This window comes from Schistocerca piceifrons, chromosome 10 (assembly GCF_021461385.2).
Source record: "Schistocerca piceifrons isolate TAMUIC-IGC-003096 chromosome 10, iqSchPice1.1, whole genome shotgun sequence".
Classification (NCBI taxonomy): domain Eukaryota; kingdom Metazoa; phylum Arthropoda; class Insecta; order Orthoptera; family Acrididae; genus Schistocerca; species Schistocerca piceifrons.
This window is the reverse complement of record NC_060147.1, coordinates 11,931,247-11,946,464: the sequence shown is the minus strand read 5'-3', so window position 1 is coordinate 11,946,464 and position 15,218 is coordinate 11,931,247.

The window sequence follows — 15,218 nt, the reverse complement described above, 5'->3', positions numbered from 1 at the left end:
GGAGTAGACAACATTCCATTAGAACTACTGATGGCCTTGGGAGAGCCAGTCATGACAAAACTCTACCATCTGGTGAGCAAGATGTATGAGACAGGCGAAATACCCACAGACTTCAAGAAGAATATAATAATTCCAATCCCAAAGAAAGCAGGTGTTGACAGATGTGAAAATTACCGAACTATCAGTTTAATAAGTCACAGCTGCAAAATAATGACGTGAATTCTTTACAGACGAATGGAAAAACTGGTAGAAGCGGACCTCGGGGAAGATCAGTTTGGATTCCGTAGAAATGTTGGAACACGTGAGGCAATACTAACCTTACGACTTCTGGAATACACTCTTTCAAATTCTGAAGGTGGCAGGGGTAAAATACAGGGAGCGAAAGGCTATTTACAATTTTTACAGAAACCAGATGGCAGTTATAAGAGTCGAGGGGCATGAAAGGGAAGCAGTGGTTGGGAAAGGAGTGAGACAGGGTTGTAGCCTCTCCGCGATGTTATTCAATCTGTATATTGAGCAAGCAGTAAAGGAAACAAAAGAAAAATTCAGAGTAGGTATTAAAATCCATGGAGAAGAAATAAAAACTTTGAGGTTCGCCGATGACATTGTAATTCTGTCAGAGACAGCAAAGGATTGGAAGAGCAGTTGAACGGAACGGACCGTGTCTTGAAAAGAGGATATAAGATGAACATCAACAAAAGCAAAACGAGGATAATGGAATGTAGTCAAATTAAATCGAGTGATGCTGAGGGGATTAGATTAGGAAATGAGACACTTAAAGTAGTAAAGGGGTTTTGCTATTTAGGTAGTAAAATAACTGATGATGGTCGAAGTAGAGAGGATATAAAATGTAGACTGGCAATGGCAAGGAAATCGTTTCTAAAGAAGAGAAATTTGTTAACATCGAGTATAGATTTAAGTGTCAGGAAGTCGTTTCTGAAAGTATTTCTATGGAGTGTAGCCATGTATGGAAGTGAAACATGGACGATAACCAGTTTGGACAAGAAGAGAATAGAAGCTTTCGAAATGTGGTGCTACAGAAGAATGCTGAAGATAAGGTGGGTAGATCACGTAACTAATGAGGAGGTATTGAATAGGATTGGGGAGAAGAGAAGTTTGTGGCACAACTGGACTAGAAGAAGGGATCGGTTGGTAGGACGTGTTTTGAGGCATCAAGGGATCACAAATTTAGCATTGGAGGGCAGCGTGGAGGGTAAAAATCGTAGAGGGAGACCAAGAGATCAATACACTAAGCAGATTCAGAAGGATATAGGTTTCAGTAGGTACTGGGAGATGAAGAAGCTTGCACAGGATAGAGTAGCATGGAGAGCTGCATCAAACCAGTCTCAGGACTGAAGACCACAACAACAACAACATTGTCTGCGAGGTCATTAATATACAACATGAACAGCCAGGGTCCCCTCCCAACACATTTCCCTGGGGCACACCTGAAGTTACTTCTATATCTACGATGACTGTCCTTCCGAGATAACTTGTTGCCTCCTCCCTACCAAAAAGTCCTCAATAAAGTCCCAAATTTCACTTGATACCCCATATGAGCGTACTTTTCACAATAAGTGCAGGTATGGTACTGAGACAAATGTTTTTTGGAAATCAAGAAACACTGCATCTACCCGACTGCCTTAATCTAAATCTTTCAGTATGTCATGCTAAAAAACTGCAAACTGGTTTCACATGAAACTTCCTGACAGATTAAAACTGTGTGTCGGACCGAGACTCAAACTTGGGACCTTTGCCTTTCGCGGGCAAGTGCTCTACCAACTGAGCTACCCAAGCACGACTCATCACCCACCCTCACAGCTTCAATTCTGCCAGTACCTCGTCTCCTACCTTCCAAACTTCACAGAAGCTGTTCTGTGAACCTTGCAGAACTAGTACTCCTGGTAGAAAGGATATTGGGGAGACATGGCTTAGCCACAGCCTAGGGGATGTTTTCAGAATGAGATTTTCACTCTGCAACAGAGTGTGCACTGCCACAAAACTTTGTGACAGATTAAAACTGTGTGCTGGACGGAGACTCGAACTCGGGACCATTGCCTTTCGTGGGCAAATGCTCTACCCACTCAGCTACCCAAGTATGACTCACGACCTGTCCTCACAGCTTCAATTCTGCCAGTACCTCATCTCCTACCTTCCCGAGTTTGAGTCTTGGCCCCTCACACAGTTTTAATATGTCAGGAAGTTTCATATCAGTGCACATGCCACTGCAGAGTGAAAATCTCATTCTGGAAACATCCCCTCGCCTGTGGTTGAGCCATGTCTTCGCAATATCCTTTCTTCCAGGGGGGCTACTTCTGCAAGGCTCACAGAAGAGCTTCTGTGAAGTTTGTAAGGTAGGAGACGAGGTACTGGCAGAATTGAAGCTGTGAGGACGGGGCGTGAGTCGTGCTTGGGTAGCTCAGTAGGTAGAGCACTTGTCTGCGAAAGGCAAAGGTCCCGAGTTCGCGTCTTGGTCTGGCACACAGTTTTAATCTGCCAGGAAGTTTCATATTAGCACACACTCTGCTGCAGAGTGAAAATCTTATTCTGGGTTTCACATGACTGATGTCTTCGAAATCCATGTTAGTTGGCATTGAGAAGGTCATTCTCTTCAAGATATCTCTTATGTTTGAGGTCAGAATATGTGCTGATTCTACAACAGATTGGTGTCAGGGATGTTGGACTATAGTTTAGTGGATCATTTCTGCTACCCTTGTTGTGGACAGGTGTGACACATGCCTTTTTTCCAAGAACTGGGCATGGTTTTTTGTTCGAGGGAGGCCCAAGAGCTTTGTTCAGTTTTAATGATTTGAGCTGTTTCTCAACACCACTGACACTAATACTTATTTCACTCATCTTTTGAGTGGTTCAAAGATTAAACTGTGGGAATTCTCCTGGCTTTTCATTTGTAAAGAAACATTTGAAAACTGATTTAAGCAACTTTTGCCTTGCTTTCCTCAATTTACCACTAACAGCCTTTACATATGACCAGAATTTCTTTGGGTTTTGTGAAATGTAATTTGAAAGTATTCTGCTACAGTATTCACTGAAGGCATCATGCTTTGCACTCTTGACAGCCAAATCCATTTCATTCAGCATCTCTCTATTTATAGCCTTACACTTTGCTTTACACGTTTTATGCAGTAACCTCTGTTTCCTTAGAAGTTTCTTTGCAGTGACTGTATACCATGCAGGTTCCCTCCCATTATGAACTATTCTGCTGGCTACATATCTATCCAATGCATGGGCAACTATTCTTTTAAGCTTGAGCCAGACTTCCTCTAGATGCTCCTGCCCTGTGCTGAAAGCTTCAAGTTCCTCATTGAGATACACTACTGTTTTTTTTAAATCTAATTTACTGAACATCTATATCTTCCTTCTTGTTTTAGTTGTCCTTTGTACTTTGATAGTCATTGTTGCCTCAGCTGCATCATGGTCACTGATACCAGTTTTGATTTGAACATCTTCAAAGAGGTCAGGTCTACTTGTTGCAATTAGATCCAATATATTTCCATCATAAGTGGCATTCCTATCTGTTCTAGGTAGTTTTCAGAGAAGGCATTTAGTAAAGTTTCATGAGATGTTTTATCACGCGCACCACTAAGAAAATGGTAATATTCCCATTTGATTGTTGGATGATGAGAGTCTTCAACAATGATTACAGAATGACTGGGAAACTTACTTACAAGTGAACGGAGGTTTTCTCTAAAGTTTTTGGTTACATAAGAAGATGAGTCTGATGGGTGATAGAAGCATCCAACTATCTTTTTATGCCCACCCCTGATATTAAGTCTTGCCAAAACAATCTCACATGCAGCTTTAATTTCTATCTTTGTGGATTTGAATTTCTTATCTACTACAACTAATACACCACCTCCATTTCCCATTTGCCTGTCCTTTTGATGTTCACTTAAATTTTTCCCAAAGATCTCTCAAAGATCCTGCCTCATGTGGAAACAGAGAAATATGGTCAGTAACAATTATCCCCATATGGAACAATGGAAAATCCAGGATGGAAAAATGAAAATATTATGAAAAGGATAGACTGCTGCTGACCATATAGTGTAAATGCTGAATCACAGACAGGCACAACAAAAAGACTGCTAAACAAGCAAGCTCTTGGCCAAAAAGCCTTCTTCTGAATTAGACAACACACACACACACACACACACACACACACACACACACACACACAGAGAGAGAGAGAGAGAGAGAGAGAGAGAGAAATTCACACAAATACAACTCTGATCAGTTTGAAGGTCTAGGATTAGTGTTATTGGTGGGAGTATGTGGGACATGAGATGCTACATCAACAGTCAGTGCAATCTTGAGCACAGTTTTGCAGAGTTTCTATCCTTCACACCCCAACACAGACACCTATCCTGTTGCTCTTGAAAACTGCTGATCCTGGCAGAGTAACCCAATTGGCACCAATCATGACCCTGACACAGATGCTCTCTGCTTGCACTATAAAACCAGAAAAACACCCTGCATCAATCTCAAGGTGTCCCACCAAAACCAAAAGGTGACTGAACATTAGCAGATGTCACAGTCTACCCGCCACTCACAGGTCCCACCAAGTCTGCGTGCAGCCCAACTCAAGCATGGGGTGCAATGACCGAACATGTAAATTTGCTGGTGAACATGCAATGCCCCTCCAGTGAGCATCCTGCAGAGCCAAAAGGCAATTTCTGCAAATTTTTATGCTCCAAGCAGTGTGGGCACGCCAGCTTGATACTCATCATATGGCAACAAAACACGGTTCCTAGCGACAAAGAGGGTGCAACTTAAGAGAGGGGCTGTAACAGTGAGACTGCTGACTTCTTCCACATGCTGTTCTCACTTTCTTCCTGGAAAGTCCCCAACATGCCACATTCGTGTGACCCCCGGCCACCGTGCCTCCACCAAATGCAGCCGCCGCTTACAGTGGGCGAAATGTAGTATTAAGAAAAGAAGTCCATCCCTTGATGAATAAAATTCCTCAGCCGTACAGGTACTGTGATCTCAATCACCAATTCATGCCTTGTATTAAAACAGAAATAAGATGGCAACGCATGAATTATGACCTGTTTGCGAGCTAAAATACTAAAACTGTAATTGGATCCTTCTACTGACATTCATACTCTCATACTCACCTTCTGATGTAACTGAAAACATTACAGAGAACCTCAGTTTGCTTGTGTAAGTTCCCTAATCATGCTGTAATGGGAAAATTATGGTTTTGTTAATGGTCAGTGTGACAAGACATCTTGTGAAACATTACTAAATGCCATCACTGAAAACTACCTAGAATTAATGGTTTCCAAATCCACTTATGATGGAAATATTTTAGATCTAATAGCAAAAAACAGACCAGACCTCTTTCAGGAAGTCTACATCAAAGCTAAAACAAGTGAACTAGACAAAAAGCAGTATTGCCATATCTCAATGAGGAACTTGAAACTTTTAGCACATCCAGGAGCATGTAGAGGAGCTATGTCTCATGTTTACAAGAATAGTAGACCATGCACTAGATAAATATGTAACCAGTAGAACAGTTCATAATGGTTCCATGGGATACAGTCACTGTAAAGAATGTTCAAAAGGAACAGAGGCTACTGTGTTACGAGTGTTAAACAAAGCATAGGGCTATAGATACAGAGATACTGAATGAAACATATTTGGCTGTCAAGAGAGCAGCTTGTGAAGCATTCAGTGACTACTGTAGCAGGGTATTATCAGACAATCTTTCACAAAACCCACAGAAATTCTGGTCATAGATCAAGGTTATTAGTGGCATCAAATTTAGTGTTCAATCACTCGTGAATGAGGCAGGAACTGAAATTGAGGGTGATAAAGCAAAAGCAGAAATGCTTAGGTAACATCTTCAAACGCTCATTTAAAAAGGAAAACCATAGAGAACTGCCCAATTCAGTTCTCATACCACTGAAAAGAAGAGTGTCAGTGGGACTGAGAAACAGTTGAAACTGTTACAACTGAACAAAATTCCTGACCCCGATGGTATCGCATCAGATTTTATACTGAATCTGCAGTTGAGTTAGCCACTCTTCTATCATATAACCCTTGAACAAAAGACCATGCCCAGTGGTTGGCAGATAGCACAGGTCACCCTTGTTTACAAGAAGGGTATTACAAGTGATCCACAAATTACCACCCAATATTCTTGAGCTCAAACATAGTGAGATATTGCAAACAGTATGACCTCCTTCATGCCAACCTGCATGGATACTGAAAACATCAGTCATGTGAAACTCAACTTGAACTTTATTATGAGAAGGAAAGTTGCTACTCACCACATAGCCAGAGATGCTGAGATGCAGATAGGCACAACAAAAATATTTTCACTCTTAAAGCTTTTGGCCAGTGGCCTTTGTTAACAATACACACACATACGCACATACACACACACACACACACACACACACACACACACACACACACACACAAATGCAATTCACACATACAACAACTTGAACTTTTCTCTCTTGATACACTGAAAGCTTTGTATAAAGAAAGTCAGGTTGAAGCAGTGCCTCTTGATTTCAGAAAAGCATTTGACACAATACCACATTTACGCTTTATATAAAAAGTGTGATCATATGGGGTACTGAGTGATTTGTGACTGGATTGAGGAGTTTTTTTGCAGGCAGGACAAGGCAAGTTACCTTGATGGAGACTCGTTGTCAGGTGTAGAAGTAACTTTGGTTGTGTCCTGAGGAAGTATGTTGGAACCCTTGTCGTTCATGTTGTATATTAATGACCTTGCATACAGTATTAACAGTAATCTTAGACTTTCTGCAGGTGATGAAGTTATTTATAATGAAATACTGTCTGAAAGAAGCTGCATAAATATTCTGTCAGATTTTGATAAGATTTCAAGTAGGCTAGGATAAAGATTGGCAACTTCCATTAAATGTTCAGAAGTGTAAAATTGTGCACTTCAAAAAATGAAAAAAATGTGGTATCCTGTGGCTATAACATCAATGAGTCACAACTGGATTCGGCCAACTCTTACAAATACATGTGTGTAACACATTGCAGGGATATGAAAAGGAATGAACACTTAGGCTCATTTGTGGGTAAGGCATGTGGCAGACTTCAGTTTGTTCGTAGAACGTTGGGGAAGTGCAATTGGTGTACAAAGAAGATTGCTTACAAATCACTCATGCAACTGGCTCTAGAATACTGCTCAAGTGTGTGGGACCCACATCAAGTAGGACTAACAGGGGATATTGAATGTACACAGAGAAGGACAGCATGAATGGTCATAAGTTTGGTTGATCCATGAGAGAGTGTGACAGAGATACTGAAGTAACTGAACTGGCAGACTCTTGAAGAAAGACATAAAGCATCCTGAGAAAGTGTACTAAGAAAGTTTGAAGAACCTGCCTTAAATGATGACTCTAGGAATATACTACAACCAACTACATATCACTCACATTGGGATCGTGAAGATATGCCAGTACTCCATATGTGAATGGAACAGGATAAAACCATAATAGCTGCTACAGTGGGGTTTACACTCTGCCATGCACTTTATGGCAGTTTGCAGAGTGTGGATGTAGATGCAGATGTATATGTTGAAGAGACTATTTCGGCAGACATTGAGGAAACAGGGTGCAACCAACTGCAGTTGTGGAACATGGTGGAAGCAACAATGCCTGTCGTGTTGGCTCAGAGGTGATACTTGGATTGTTCCAGTAACTGGCAAAGAAGACTGAGAAGATCAGCCTTACACACAGAGTTTCATCTAAGTTCACAGTTTACAGCACTGTCCCCAGAGCCAATTGTGGCCCATTGGTTCTCAGTTGAGTGGAGAGACTGAACCAGAGGCTTCAAAGGTTCTATGACAAGCTAGACTGAAACTTCCCGGACTTGTGCCTTGGCTTGAGAACTGTGACATCCCCCTAAATTGTTTGGGTGTGCACTTCATATTAGAGGCTGCTACCCAGCTAGATGTGTGCAATGTGCACACAAAAGCTTCATAGATTAAGTCATTCTCCACCCAGTCCAGATAATGACAGCTGTAGGAGACCCAGACGTATTACTGTGCGACCCAAAGGAATGCCCTCCACAAGCAAGAGTATTAAAATCTTAGTAGTTAACTGCCAAAGAATTTGCAACAAAGTGCCAGCATTTGATGTGCTCCTGAAAAGCAGTGAAGCTCACAAAATACTAAGTACAGAAAGCTGGTTAAAGCTTGAAGTTATAGCAGTGAGATTTTTGGGGTAAATTTAAGTTTATAGCAAAAGGACAGGGTAATGGGAAATTGAGTTGATGCAATTGTAGCAGTAGACAAAACACTCAAAACCAGCAAGGTAGAAAGTGAAACTGTATTCGAGAGTGTTTGGGCAAGATTCAGTATCAGTTGGGTCCATAAAATTGTAATTAGATCCTTCTATTGATCACCAGACTCACCTCCTGACGTTACCATAAACTTTAGAGAAAACCTCAGTTCACTTGTATATACATTCCCTAATCATCCTGTTATCATTGGTGGAAATTTTAACCACACAACAATCAATTGGGAAAATTACAGTTTTGTTAATGGTGGGTATGACAAGACATCCTATGCAACATTACTAAATACCTTCTCTGAAAACTATTTAGTATGTATGGGTTGCAGCCCAACTCATGATGGATATGTTTTAGATCTAACAGTACCAAATAGACATGATATCTTTGAGAATATTCATAATGGAACTGGTGTCAGTTACCATGACAGGGTTGTGCCAATAATGATTACCAGGAAACAGGAGCAAAAGGGGAAGTGAAATTGAGGGTAACAAGGCAATAGCAGAAGAAGGTAACTCAACTTTTAGCTGCTCCTTTACGAAGGAAATTGCGAGAGAACTGCCTCAATTTAACTGTGGTACTACTGAAAAGATGAGTGTAATGGATACTAGTGTCAGTGGCTTTGAGAAACAGCTGAAATTGTCAAAATTGAACAAATCTCCAAGGCTCAATGGAATTCCTATCAGGTAATAAACTGATTTTGTATGATTTCACACCTGTTTTAACTGTAATCTACACTACTGGCCATTAAAATTGCTACACCAAGAAGAAATGAAGATGATAAATGGATATTCATTGGACAAATATATTATACTAGAACTGACATGTGACTACATTTTCACGCAATTTGGGTGCATAGATCCTGAGAAATCTGTACCCAGAACAACTACCTCTGGCCGTAATAACGGCCTTGATACGCCTGGGCATTGAGTCAAACCAAGCTCGGATGGCGTGTGCAGGTACAGCTGCCCATGCAGCATCGACACAATACCACAGTTTGTCAAGAGTAGTTACCGGCGTATTGTGACGAGCCAGTTGCTCGGCCACCATTGACCAGACGTTTTCAATTGGTGAGAGATCTGGAGAATGTGCTGGCCAGAGCAACAGTTGAACATTTTCTGTATCCAGAAAGGCCCGTACAGGACCTGCAACACGCAGTCGTGCATTATCCTGCTGAAATGTAGGGTTTCGCAGGGATCAAATGAAGGGTAGAGCCACGGGTTCTAACACATATGAAATGTAACGTCCACTGTTCAAAGTGCCGTCAATGCAAACAAGAGGTGACCGTGACATGTAACCAATGGCACCCCATACCATCATGCTGGGTGATACGCCTGTATGGCGATGACGAATACATGCTTCCAATGTGTGTTCACCGTGATATCGCCAAACACGGATGCAACCATCATGATGCTGTAAACAGAACCTGGATTCGATCAAAAAAATGATGTTTTGCCATTCGTGCTCCCAGGTTCGTCATTTAGTACACCTTCGCAGGTGCTCCTGTCTGAGATGCAGCATCAAGGGTAACCACAGCCATGGTCCCCGAGCTGATAGTCCATTCTGCTGCAAACGTCGTCGAACTGTTCGTGCAGATGGTTGTTGTCTTGCAAACGTCCCCATCTGTCGACTTAGGGATCGAGACGTGGCTGCACGATCCATTACAGCCATGCGGATAAGATGCCTGTCATCTCGACTGCTAGTGGTACGAGGCCATTGGGATCCAGCACGGTGTTCCATATTACCCTCCTGAACCCACTGAGTCCATATTCAGCTAACAGCTATGTCGTGATACGATGAACCACAATTGTGATAGGCATCAATCCGACCTTTATCAATGTCGGAAACGTGATGGTACGCATTTCTCCTCCTTACACGAGGCATCACAACAATGTTTCACCAGGCAATGCTGTCAACTGCTGTTTGTGTATGAGAAATCGGTTGGAAACTTTCCTCATGTCAGCACGTTATAGGTGTCACCACCAGCGCCAACCCTGTGTGAATGCTCTGAAAAGTTAATCATTTGCATATCACAGCATCTTCTTCCTGTCGGTTAAATTTCGCATCTGTACCACGTCATCTTTGTGGTGTAGCAATTTTAATGGCCAGTAGTTTATCATAGGCCCCTCAGACAAACAAGAAAAAAGTGTCTAGTACTTGGAATAAAGCACAGGTCACACTCGTTTACAAGAAGGGTAAGAGGAGTGATCCACGAAACTGCCATCCAATATCTTTAACATCCATTTATTGCAGAATCTTAGAACATTTCTGAGCTCAAATATAATAAGGCATCTCAAACAGAATGTCTTTCATTTCAACCAGCACGGATTCCGTAAACATCGATCATGTGAAACCTGCAGCTTTTGACAGTATCGCTATGCTCTTCAATGCCATCATCCTGAAGAGGTGCTACCCAGAAGCTTGGAGGCATGCTGTTCTAGACTTGGTACTGAAGCCAGTAAAGACAGGAGAGAGTCATGTTTTGTTGCCAGTCTTGAGAAAAATGTTTGAGAGACTCCACTTGAACTGACTACTCCCTCAACTAAATGGAGACAACTGCCTACCTCTATAGCAATTTGGTTCCAGATAGGGGCAGTCCACGAACCTGCAGGTACTCCATTTCTTTGAAGACATCATGCAGTGTTTTAGCAACATGGAATACTGTGGTGCCATCTTCATGGATGTCACCAGAGTGTTTGATAGTATCTGGCATGAGGGATTGCTCTGCAGGCTGTTCAGCCTCAGTATAGAAATCTCCTACATCATGCTCTTGGTGAGCTATGTTCAACACCGTGTCTTTGTTATCAGAGTTGAAGACATGACATCAGTCAGCAGGAGAGTTCACAGAGGGGTACCACAGGGACCTGTGCTAGTCCCTGTACCGTGCGCTGTATACACTTCAGATCTGTCTCCAATGCTTAGAATTAGTAAAGCAATACACAATGATAATACTGCATGCTATACCCTAAGCAGATGACAACAGGCTTAGGAGGCATGCTGCATCCTCAGAAATTGGGCAACTTGATGTGGTTTGGTTTTAGTGTGAGCAAGAGCCAGGGGCCTCTATTCACTAAGTGCCATAGGCCAGTTCTGCAACTCTTTGGAGAACTGAGTGAGTGGACTATGGTTACATAGTATCTCAGTGTTACTGTGGACAACAAACTGACTCGAGTACATCATGTCAGTGACGTCAAATGGAAAACATCACATGCCTTGGTTCCCTGTACTCCCTACTGAATGGAAATTCAGAGTTGTCCACTGAAAGTGGTCTCAACCATTCAGGTTCTTCATCCATCCTGTGAAAGACTATGCTTCTGCAGTGTGGTGCAGTGCAGCATGGACACATCTCCACAAAGTCCAGACCACTTAGAATAAAGGTCTTCACTGAGTCTTCCATGTCCCATTCAATTTTCTGGTGGTCTACCTGCATGAAGCTGCAGATGAGCTGGAGGTACTGGAAAGGTTCAAGGAGGACACCGAGACACTCTCCAAGAAGTCCAAAAGATCGGGCAGTGAGCTCATATGACTACTCACAAGGAAAACTCCCCATCACACCCCTCTCTGATTTAGTGGTAAAATGACCCAGTGGATAGTCCGCCAAAAACTGAACACAGATCAAGCATGAAAACAGGAGGAAGGTGTATTGAACTGTGAAAAAAAGAAGCAAAATAGACACAGTGAATGGTCCACACTCAAAATGTGCAAGATTGAATGACTTGCAATAATCACAGCTTCATGGTTTTGTAGTTGTGGTGTTGGGGTGGAAAGTAGGAGATCTGTATTCAAATCTCCCTCCTGTCCCATTTTTTTCCACAAGATTATGATTTTTCTGTCCAATCACTGACACACCTACTCTACTTCTGTAGCCTTGGCTGTTGTGATATTATGTATTGGTTATAGAGTATGAGTCATATGGTAAGAATATATACTGTCACAAGCAAATATGAGAATCGTGAGAGCAGGTGAGCTGCCACATAGACCCCTCATACAAAAAAAAAAAAAAAAAAAAAAAAAAAAAAAAAAAAAAAAAAAAAAAACAAATACATGGGTGTAAACTATGTTAAAACAAAGGCATCCAAGAGTCAAAACTTCCTAAATGGAATGTGAGAGTCATAACATGTGGTACTTGTGTAGAACAAATAGGAGGTACGTTCGTCTGGAGGTCCCTTCCTTACACCTTACTGTTGCAAATCGATATTACAATACAACAAAGACACAGATTTAAATACAGTGAACAGACATATCAATGACTGGATGGACAGTTCATAATTTTGTAAAAAAAAAAAAAAAGAAAAAAAGGAATGGGGCACAAGGGAGATTTGAACACGGAGCTTCCTCTTCCCCTTTGCAGTCCAACACTGTGACCATGTAAGCACAATACCGTGACTACTCAAACTCACTCAGTGTTGCACATCTTGAGCTTGGACCACCTACTGTTTCAATTTTGCTTCTTTTCTCATGGTTTAGTACATCTCCTTCCTGTTTCTTTGCTTGATCTGTGTTCAGTTTTTGATAGACTATCCAATGGGCCATTATACCACTAAATCTGGGGGGAAAGGGGGGTGGGGGAGGGGGTGATGGGGAGTTTCCCTTGTCAGCAGCATAAGTGATGACTGAGACTCCTATAAGTGGCTCATAGCTCTGCTAGGCAGGTAGTGACACTATCTCAGGAGTACACTTTAAAAAATAAAATAAAATAACTGCACACCAAGCAGGCACAGACTGTAGCAAGGGCCCAAGGTAAGTAGTTCACCATTTCTCTAGCATAAGAGAAGAAGGCAGGAGGTCCAGTGAAACCCACTCACATCTTTCTCACAAGTCGTTCAAAAGCTTTGGATCGAGGTAGTCCGGTAGATGGAGAGTTTCTTGATTTCAGAAAAGCATTTGACTCAGTACCCCATCTGCATTTATTATCAAAAGTACGATCCTATGGACTACCAAGTGAAATTTGTGATTGTATTGGTGATATTTTGGTAGGCAGGACACACCAAATTATCTTGGTTGGAGAATCACTAATGTAGAGGTAACTCAGGGTCTTCCTTAGGGAAGTGTATTAGGACTCTTGCAGTTCATATTGTACATTAATGTACTCATGAACAGTATTCACTGTTATATCCTAGCCAGTAATGCCACCCGAGCCCGCTGCCAAAAGGTTGGCAGCATCAAAGTCCGGACGCCGTCTGCATAAGCAGCGCCAGCGAGACAGGAAATCGCCACCAGTCTGCGTGCGCCACCGCTGGCTTCTGGCTTCTTAAGCGCTGGAGTCGCGAGCGCTAGGACAGTTCTGTATTCGCCGCTCAGTTGTATACTCGCCACCGAATTGTGTACTTGCTAGTCAGTTGTGTGTTCATCGCAGCAGAGTTGTTGTTTGTCGTCAGCCGACGCTGACCTAGCCGCTCCGACTCGAACTAGACAGATCTCTGTAGACACGGAGTTCACTATTGTGTTTCTGTATCTTCGTCAATAAAGATAAGTACCGACTTTTATTTAATCAGAGTGTTTGGGTTTTCATCTTTCTGTTCACTGTTCCAGCGGACCGGTCGGCCCGCTATTAAAAGTGTGGCGGTGACTTTGTAAGCCGTTTCTACAGCGAATTGTTTGTCGCTACGAACGCCGCCACAAAATTCACAATAGCCTCGGACTTTTTCCAGATGATGGAATCATCTACAATGAAGTACTTTCTGAAAGAAGCTGCATAAGTATTCAGTCAGATCTGGATAAAGTTTCAAAGTGGTGCAAAGATTGGCAACTTGCTTTAGTAGTTCAGAAACGTAAATGTAATGTCCTATGACTATACTGTGAGTCATGGTTGAAATCTGCAACTCATGCATATAAATGTGTGTAACAGTTTGTAGAATGATCACATAAGTTCCGCCATTGATAAAGCATGTGGTAAACTTTGGTTTATTGGTAGAATACTGTGTAAATGCTGTCAATCGACAATGGAGATTGGTTACAAATCACTTGCGCAACCTGTCCTAGAATGCTGCTCATGTATGGGGGAACTGTACCAAATAGCACTAATAGGTGACATTGAACATATACTTAGAAGGGCAGCATGAATGCACACAGGTTTGTTTGATCTGTGGGAGAGTGTTACAGGGATACTTAATGAACTGAACTGGCAGACTGTTGATAATAGATGCAAACTGTCTTGAGAAAGTCTAATTACAAAATTCCAAGAACTGGGTTTAAATGATGACTATAGTAATATACTACTACCCTCAACATATTGGGAATGAGATTAGATTAATTATAGCATACACAGAGGTACTGAAGCCATCGTTCTTCTCGCATGCCATATGTGCATAGAATAGGAAGAGACCTAATAACTCATACATTTGGATGTGCCCTCTGCCATGCACAACACAGTGGTTTGCAGAGTCAGATATATATGTATATATATGGAACAGAAAGATCATATATGTTTAATCATAGGTAAGGTAGCCACAGACTCCCGTCCACTGGAAGGAAACTTTGACAATCTACTCAGTTACAGAGTAATTGCTTGCAGATGACTTGTAAGTCCCATCTTATGGTATTGTTCGAGGGTATGGGACCCACACCAAATAGGACTAGCTGGGTATAATGAACGTGTGTAAAGGAGGATAGGACAAATTGTCATCAGGGCTGCCACAAGTACCCCCAAGTGAAATTCCCTGAGTTCCAAACAAGTTTTAGCATTTTCCCTGAAAAATTTTGAGATCTCAAGGGTAAGTTGACAAACAAATGTAAGGACTTCCATATTTCTCGCCTGTGTGAGCAAAAATTTTATGTACTAACATCAATATCTTTTGTAATGTACTGTTTTTAGGTGGAGAAAGCAAGCCAAATGGTATATACATTTTATTAAGACCAATGATGTTATTTCATTTCAATAAAATGAAACACATTTGGTGACAAAAATAAACATTTGCTTGGAG